Genomic DNA, 8,738 nt, shown 5'->3' with positions numbered 1-8,738 from the left:
AAACATGTATTGATATGACAAATACAACAAATTTAAATCATTAAGGCCACGATTTTAATATTAATACATGGGAATTCATATACATTCACACTTTACGTTAGATTATTTACGGTTTTTTAGCTGCTAACACGTAATTATTTTTACGTTTTACTGCTATAAATACGTCAAGGTTGTACGTTTTTATGTGCATGAAAACGTAAGTAAATGTACGTGTGGTAGAACCATTTTCAACATAAAAACATGTTGAAACATCCTTCAGAATTATTTGATTATTAATTACTAATGGGTTCCCTATGTTTTCACTTTAGAATACTGTTTCAGATTCTAAGTAATTCTTGAGGAATTATCTAATATTTTTTTATTAATTACTAATGGGTTCCCAACATTTCCACTTAAGAATAGGACTAATGTTTCAGGTTCAAAATAAGTCCTGCAGAATTATTTGATGATTAATTATTAATTACTAATGGGTTGCCTATGTTTTCACTTTAGAATACTGTTTCAGATTCTAAGTAATTCTTCAGGAATTATCTGATAATTCTTTATTAATTATTAATGGGTTCCCAATATTTTCACTTTAGAATAGGCCTAATGTTTCAGGTTCTAAATAAGTCCTAATTATTTTATAATTCTTTAATAATTACAAATAGGATACCTGTATTTACCTTTTCCTCAGGCTTTGCCTTACATACAGAAATTGAATTAATGGTAATGTGGTATATGCTGAGGAGGCACACATACAGTACTGTATATAAAATATAAAAACTAAGGTAAGTTATCGCAAGGCACTGGAGTCGTGGTGGGGTTCCTATTGGAAGCTGATTTCTTACAAAACACACTCACAAAACAATTTACTACATAGGCAAAACCTCTATAAAATGTACTGCATTTATTAATATTGCATTTTCATACTACTACTAATATTGCTAATAACATTTATATGAAAGGGTCACAATTCAATGTAATTGTGTAAAACTGTTCATTAGTAGTTACTTCATAGTTATTTTTCTTGAACCCTAACTAGTAGATAATTAATAGTAGTTCTTAAGGAGTTATGACAGAATACATTAGTTATTGATTAGCTAACTGTTACTTAAGATAATCATAAAATTATATTACATACTGATTAATTAACAAATCTTCCTTAGTAGTTAACAGTAGTGAGTTAAGTGTTAATGAATAATCACCTGTTAGTTCTTCAATAATTCCTTATTAGTTATGTAGTAAGTAAGAAACAGTATTCTAAAGTGTTACCTGATTAACATTTTCATCTGAATGAATGGCCTGTTAATGCATCTATTCAGACCAACATGAACGTTAGCACTCGCTCACTATGACAGATTTTTTACAGAGAGGTGTTCTAATCTCTTTTACATCACACTGAGAAGAAAACTGGCTAACCAAGAATATTTGCACTTTTTGGTCACATGCTCAGAGTGCAGCTGTTACTTAAAATTATGACTTGGTGGCACTCACATACAGATGTTTATTTGCTAAGTGACAATGAATAGCTGAATATCTGTTTGATAAATGCCACAACAAACACAAAAATCATAACAGATCTTTCAAGACAAGTAAATAAGGACTTACTTTGGGACAAGTAGCTTAGAAACAGAAATTTGTCCAGCACTGCTTTGTGTACCGTAATAACTAGAGTATCGAGACACCCCTTGCTGCAGACTGTAGCGCGATGACGTCACGTACGTACGTCAGGTATGAGTTTACCACGCATGCGCAAAGTGACCTAAGGTATGTCTATAATACGCATGCACATTAACACGCTGCAGCAAAGTCAGATTGTGATCTGAGACAAGGTCTTTAAAGGTGATATGTATCTGGGGCACATCTAGTTGTTCTGGTCTCCTCTGACTTTCAGGGCTGTAGATGTCCTTTCTTGGTCCTGATCCACCATCTGGGCTAGATACGTACAGGATCCAGGTGACTGCAGTGACCATCTGATCTTGATACAGACTGGATCTAGTGGCTACGGTGACCTCGGAATAAGAGAGAAACATACTAATATTAGCGTAGATGCCATTCTTTTAACAATGTAAAGACTTTGTCTTAGACGAAAACCGGGACAAGACCAAACTCTTAAAAAAGATGTGTTAAAAATGTACACAAAATATGTGTTAAACGATTCGTAACACATTTTGTGTTATTACAGTTATTACACAATGTATGTAAATATTGAGCTCAACTGTTTACACAATGTCTGTGTTAAATACATTTAAGCAGTACATATTGAAATAAAATGCATACTTATTTTGTCTGTAGTCAAAGGGCGAGGTCTACTGTATTTATGTAGTTTATTTATTATGTTGCCAATATAAAATAAGCATTTAAGCGCACGGGGAGACAATACTGGATTGCTGGAATGTACATGCTGTGAGCTTCTGCGCGCATGGCGCGCCTGCGCAGTGACGTTCTTTTTCAACCGTTGCTCCGACAGCACTGTCAGATAATGCGACTCTCTGCCTCAGGTGAGTGAAAATAATTAAAATACATCTATAATAGTAAATATTTTTCCCATCTTGCTTCAGATTGTTTTGTGTTAGTTGTTCAAGTAGTTGTATTTTTTACTTTTATGTTGACTCCATGTTCCGTACTCCAAATACACAGGAGGTTTGTAAACTAAATGTTGTAAATTGGCACACAAGCTAGGGCATTTCGCATGGTTTTTGTAAATATGTGTTGGCAGAATGGTACATATTTAGGGAAAGACTTAAGTATGTTTTGAGCATGAACCCATTAACATTACCGTCCTTTTACGATTACTATGGAATATTTCATGTTCAACAACGCGAAATTAATGTAATCAACCTTGTGCACCATTTTGTGCTAACTTAACTTACCTGACTAGTCACTATTTAAAATGTAAATTTGTATCATTGTTATTTGTTTTCTCAGTGTGCGGTGTACGTACGGATAATTTTTCTTCTTTTATTTAGATGATGGATGTCGAGGAACAAATTACAGTTAATCAAAAATTTTATTGTCTTCATAGACTGAAAGGAAACATGGAGAAAACTATTCAAACTTCGAAGTGTCGGAGAACTGATAGCCTCACCCAAAACTGAGCAGTCTCAACAAGTATCTCTTGATCGAATACTGAGATTTGACTCAGATTTTCAAGAATGACACTGTGAATACAGGATTGAGGGAGTTTGACAAATTTAAAATATATTATATTACAAGCAAAAACCAGGATTCATTATAGAAGGAAGTGTTCAACCATTAACGTTACAGTTAAACCATTAATGTCTTCCCCTTTTTTTCATCTATTACCGGTATACAATTAACAAAAGCAAAAAAAAAAAAAGACCTCTAAAATTAGCTTGCTCTATTCCTTTTCTATTCTATCAGTTTTTTTATTTATTATATGTAAAAAGCCCATGTGTACTGCATTAAGCTAACTGAGACTTGTCATAGCACATATATATCATTGCTCTTTTGTTGATTTTGATTGCTTCCATTGTCCTCATTTGTAAGTCACTTTGGATAAAAGCATCTGCTAAATGACTAAATGTAAATAAATAAAATGTTTTTGTCATTTCTAAGTGTCCTTCAACAGATGCAATTCGGGACCACACCTAGCTTGCAGACACCGCTTGAAGAAAAAGCCCCTTCAATCATGAGAGAACACGAAGAGACAAAGATGCTGTTTATTTCCTCAAGAAAGTTTCTTGTTAAAGCTGCTGTCATTGACCTCGTAGGGAAACATGGATTGTGAGTATATGTGGTTGTTTAGCAGATGTACGGTGTATTTGTTTGCAAATTAAATTACATTATATATAAGTGTCAGGACTCGGGTATGATCTGTTCTTTTTTCTTCCTTTTTTTTTTACTTTGTTTATTTTTTATATATATTTTTTTTTTCGTTTCTACTCATTTTTCTACACTTGTATTCGTTTTATTTCCATTTTTCTCTCTCTTTGACTTTTAATATATTTTCTCTGGTTTTTCTTCCCTTTGCTCTAGCGCCAGCTGATCTCGCTCAGCAATCTAGGCTGCGGCTTGTCTGACGCACCTGTTCCCTCTATCTCGTTACTCACCCTATATATTCTGCTTGATTTTCACTCCTCCTTGTCAGTGTGTTCTGTGATGTTTTGCCGTTTGGCTTCGGTTCTGTCCGGTTCCTCCTTTCTGGTCAGTACGCTTGTTGGTTTGTCTGCTCGGTTGGTGTAACGTGTAACTGAGCGCACGACCTGCCCGCTGTGCAGTTGGAAGTTAAGACTGAGTTTTTTCCAGAGTTGGGTTTTTTGTTTTTTGGACGGTAGGTTACCATCAAGTTACCATTTTCAGCCTCATCCGCTCTTGGGTCCTTATCTGTCCTGACACCAAACACTGACCAAGAATGGACCCAGTGGAAGGCTCAACTTGGCAGTCGGCTTTGGAGCATCAGGGAGCGATGTTGGGCTGTCACGAGATGGAACTGTCTTCGACCCGTCACTCTGTGGACGCCTTGTCGGCTCAAATCGCGGATTTGGTGGGTCGACTTGATCGTCTCACTCAAGAGGATTTCCCTTCACCGCCTCCCGGGCCTTTCCCGTCCACGTTCCCCTCTGAGCCAAGAGTGAATAACCCCCCCGCCCCATGTATTCCGTTGAGCCTACTAGTTGTAAAGCTTTCTCTATTCAGTGCGAGGTGGTGTTTTCTCTACAAGCACGAACCTACGCATCAGATGTCTCCAAGGTGGCGTATGTCATCTCCCTGCTCTCAGGTAGAGCACGTGATTGGGGGACTGCTGTATGGGGATCACAGGCAGGGTGCTGTTCTGACTTTAGTTCTTTTAAGGAGGAGATGATTAAGACTTTTGAACAGTCTGTTTTTGGCAAGGAAGCGTCCTGACTGTTAGCGCGTCTTCAACAGGGCAGACGTTCAGTGGCAGATTACTCCGTGCAGTTCCGCACCCTGGCCGCTACTTGTGGATGGAACACCGAGGCCCTTATCACTCGTTCAAAGATGAACTGTTTGCCTGGGAGGTTCCTGAACGGTTGGATGACGTGATCAGTCTGTCCCTCCGCATAGACGCCAGGAGAGAGCTACGCCGTTGAGTTCGAGCGGACTCCGAGCCAGTCACGTTCGCCCCTCCATCCCAGAGTGCCGAGGAGTGTGAGCCTATGCAGAAGGATCGCTTGCGCCTCACGCCCAAGGAGAAACAGTGGCGCCTGGTGGAGGGTCTGTGCCTATATTGCGTGGCTCAAGGACACCGAGCTCACTCCTGTCCTGCTAAGGCTGCTCGATCGCCACAGAGAGTTAATTTGAGTGGTACTGCCATTTCCACCACTCACAGGTCACGCACTAACCTATCTGTGTCTCTGTTGACTAAACACTCTTTGTTTAAGGCTTCAGCACTCGTTGATTCAGGAGCAAAGGGCAACTTCATTGATGAAGAATGGGCACGTGCTCGGGATCTACCCATCCAATCCCTGCAGTCACCTATAGTCGCTCATGGACTCGATGGCCAGCCCTCTTATGCAGATCTCTCGGATCACTGATTCGGTCAGTGTTCATACCTCCAGGAACCACCGGGAGGACCTCAGATTCCTAGTCTGTAAATCTCCGTCTGTCCCTTTGGTATTGGGTCATCCTTGGCTCGTTCGTCGCGGGCCGAACATTAACTGGGCAGACAATTTAGTTTTGTCATGGAGTCAATATTGCCATACACATTGCCTTCTGTCTACTCTCTCCCCGGTCTCTGTTTCTGTTTCCCTACAGGAGGAGGAGGCAGATCTTTCTCAAGTTCCTGCTTGTTACCATGATCTGCGGGCGGTCTTCAGCAGGTCCCGGGCTTCCTCCCCACCGACCGTACGGTTGTGCCATCGATCTCCTCCCTGGTACTTCTCCGCCTCGCGGACGGCTGTACTCTCTCTCCGTGCCCGAGCGTGAAGCGCTGGAGAAGTATTTAATTGATTTTCTGGCACCCGGTATTATTCGTCCTTCTTCTTCTCCGGCCAGAGCGGGGTTCTTTTTCGTGAAAAAGGATGGCTCTCTGCGCCCCTGTATAGACTATCGGGGGTTAAATGACATCACAGTTAAGAACCGGTACCCCCCGCCGTTGATGTCTTTGGCCTTCGATCTCTTGCAGGGGGCCGAGTTCTTCACGAAATTGGATCTTCGCAATGCTTACCATCTAGTGCGGATCAGGGAGGGGGACGAATCCCTCATCGACCAGTTTCACCAACGCGGCCCTTCTTCCTCGGGGGCGCCGGGAGGCGCTCCTGGGGGAGGGGGTACTGTCAGGACTCGGGTATGATCTGTCCTTTTTTCTTCCTTTTTTTTACTTTGTTTATTTATTTATTTATTTTCTACTAATTTTTCTACACTTGTATTCGTTTTGTTTAAATTTTTTCTCTCTCTTTCTCTCTGACTTTTAATATATTTTCTCTGTAACGTGGTGTAACGTGCTCTTCTGGTTCTCGACCTGGACTGTTTTTGACCTTGATACTGCCCGCCGTTCTCAGCCCTGTCTGCACCTCGCTTGACCCCTTGTCTGTTCGACCATTCTCCTGCCTACCGTTTTGGATTTGTTGCTCCTCCTCTCCTGGTGCTCTCGGAGGCTGAGTGCTCGACCTGCCTGCTGTGCAGTTGGAAGTTAAGACTGAGCTTTTTCCCTAGTTGGGTTTTTTTGTTTTTTGGACGTTAGGACGTTCCTTCTGTTAATAAAGTAACCATATTTAGCCTCATCCGCTCTTGGGTCCTTATCTGTCCTGACAATAAGTTATCATTATTATTTTTTTTGTCAATGTTAGAGCCATTTCTGCAACTGTATTCTTTTGATTTTTTTTTCTTTCCAGCTATCCATCTGGTAAAGAAAAGTTGGCTCTAGTAAAGGAGATTGTGTCATTGATCCCCTCATTAAGGATTTGGCGAAAATGAGGGACACATAAGGAAGATTTTACATTATAAAGTGAATTAATTAGCAATGTGTATATAACCTGCTCAAGTATACTTGACTCCAACTTAGTTCTATTTTTGCATTACTCATGTCAGGAGCATTTTTTGATGGACCATCACACAGTAGATTTATAGAAATGAGACTACGGAACATCAGACAGAAGCATCAACAGAGCCAGCAGATGTACAGTTTGAAATATCATCAGTGTACACAGCAACATTCTTTGACAAGTCCAGATGAAACTGTGCCAAGTGAGTGGTTGACCCTGATAAAGAGGATGCGACCATCACCAGAGAATTCATCATTCAATAAAGACTGCAGTTGACCAAACCTTCAGTTACCAAAAGAGATGGATAACGACAAAATCCCCAACTGTTGCTGAAATCTTCAAGGAATATCCCGGATTTCTTAACATGCCAGCCTTGGTAATAGACATGCTCAACGAAGAGAGAACTTAAAAACATATTGTATTTTATAATTGTAATATTAATATTTTTTTTTGTTTCTGTTTTTTAGCATTGAAGATGGACATAGAATTTTCCAAGCTCACAGATGGAAAAGAAAATTTGTTCATCCGGAAATGGGAAGGGACCATAATTCCAAAGCTCAAGGAAGTAGCATCCTTGGAGAAGAAAAATGACATCAAACACTTGCTGGAGAAAGCTAACAATCAGCATGATGGTATGATTTTCTACCTCACGGTCTGTTGCATGTGCACACATTTCTAAACCTAGTTTAAATGAGAAAAATAAATGTGAATTTTAACATTGAATTCATGACAAAATAATCATTTCAAATAAAATTAGTTTTAAACTTTTCTTTTGCATGTGACCTGCATCTTCACTTCTTCAAGATGAACTGTGTTAAACTATGTTGAAGATCCTCATTCATCTTCTTCCACCCACGGCATCTGGGAGAAGTGTTGCTGGCAGTAAATGCTGTGTGAACTCTGCAGTCTCATACCTGTTAGAGCAAGTGCCGGTATGCTTTTTACTGTGTTAGCTTGGGATTAAACAAAATTGATTCTCATGCAGTAATATTTTTTGATGCTTTTCATTGTTTCATTTCTGTAGGCTGGTACCAACATGACCTCCTTGCTCAGTGAATCCATGAAAGGCTCCCTCTAGGACATGGAGCCCAGTATGTAATTGTGGCAAAGAATGATTCTTTTGGCCTTCCACTTGATGTTGGAAGTCTGACCTGTTCTGTAGACATCTGGCTGTGCAATCTTCAGTGTCCATGCCAACTGTCCTGTTTTTAAATTCATGAGTTTTTTTTTTTTTTAATGACTTCGCCAAATGCGTTCCCAGTTGTGACTGCATCTTTGTAGAAGGGTGACAAATTACTTGACAAGCTTAAGACAGACTCATTTTGAGACTCACTTATACCAGTTCAATTCATGTTACTAATAATATCAGTTTTTTGGGAATAACATACCGGACAGGACGCGTTCAGACTTTAAAAGAAGATAAAAGGGAAGAACCATTATTTGGTGAGGTTATACACATTATTCCCCAAAGTGAAAGAGAATGTGCACGTATGTTCTTGAGTTTTAAGAGTTAAATATTTAAATAACACCCTTTTTCTTTCACTGTCATCAGAACTAAAGATTTTGACATGGCATAGCTGCCTGATGACTTAATAGATTACAGACCTTTAGATATTGTATCATTTTGTGATCAGCAATATGTAACTCCTAAATACAAAATTTAGTTTTAAACATGTTAGTGGTTGAAACTGTTGAACACAATGTTTTGACCAGATTTGACAATTAATTGTTTTATTAAGAGGGATCACCTTATGTGAATGCATAAACAGTAAGTGTGTAATGGTTATT

The 8,738-nt window shown here is 39.5% G+C and overlaps 1 long non-coding RNA gene across 3 annotated transcripts; it reads left to right on the top strand.

Annotated features, from left to right (window-relative positions):
- The first annotated feature begins 2,426 nt into the window (after positions 1 to 2,426).
- On the top strand, positions 2,427 to 8,134 carry LOC132131338 (uncharacterized). Of its 3 annotated transcripts, XR_009428870.1 has the most exons (5): positions 2,427 to 2,483; positions 3,562 to 3,729; positions 7,418 to 7,582; positions 7,755 to 7,882; positions 7,975 to 8,134. It is a non-coding gene; the product is annotated as an uncharacterized LOC132131338 (long non-coding RNA). The 3 variants fall into 3 exon arrangements; XR_009428871.1 differs by lacking the exons at positions 2,427 to 2,483; positions 3,562 to 3,729 and adding an exon at positions 7,000 to 7,326 and having other exon boundaries at positions 7,426 to 7,582; XR_009428869.1 differs by lacking the exons at positions 2,427 to 2,483; positions 3,562 to 3,729 and adding an exon at positions 7,000 to 7,326.
- Positions 8,135 to 8,738: the final 604 nt, after the last annotated feature.

Source organism: Carassius carassius, chromosome 48 (genome assembly GCF_963082965.1).
Source record: "Carassius carassius chromosome 48, fCarCar2.1, whole genome shotgun sequence".
Lineage (NCBI taxonomy): Eukaryota > Metazoa > Chordata > Actinopteri > Cypriniformes > Cyprinidae > Carassius > Carassius carassius.
Note: the sequence above shows the minus strand (reverse complement) of the source record. Positions and strands in the feature narration are given on the sequence as shown.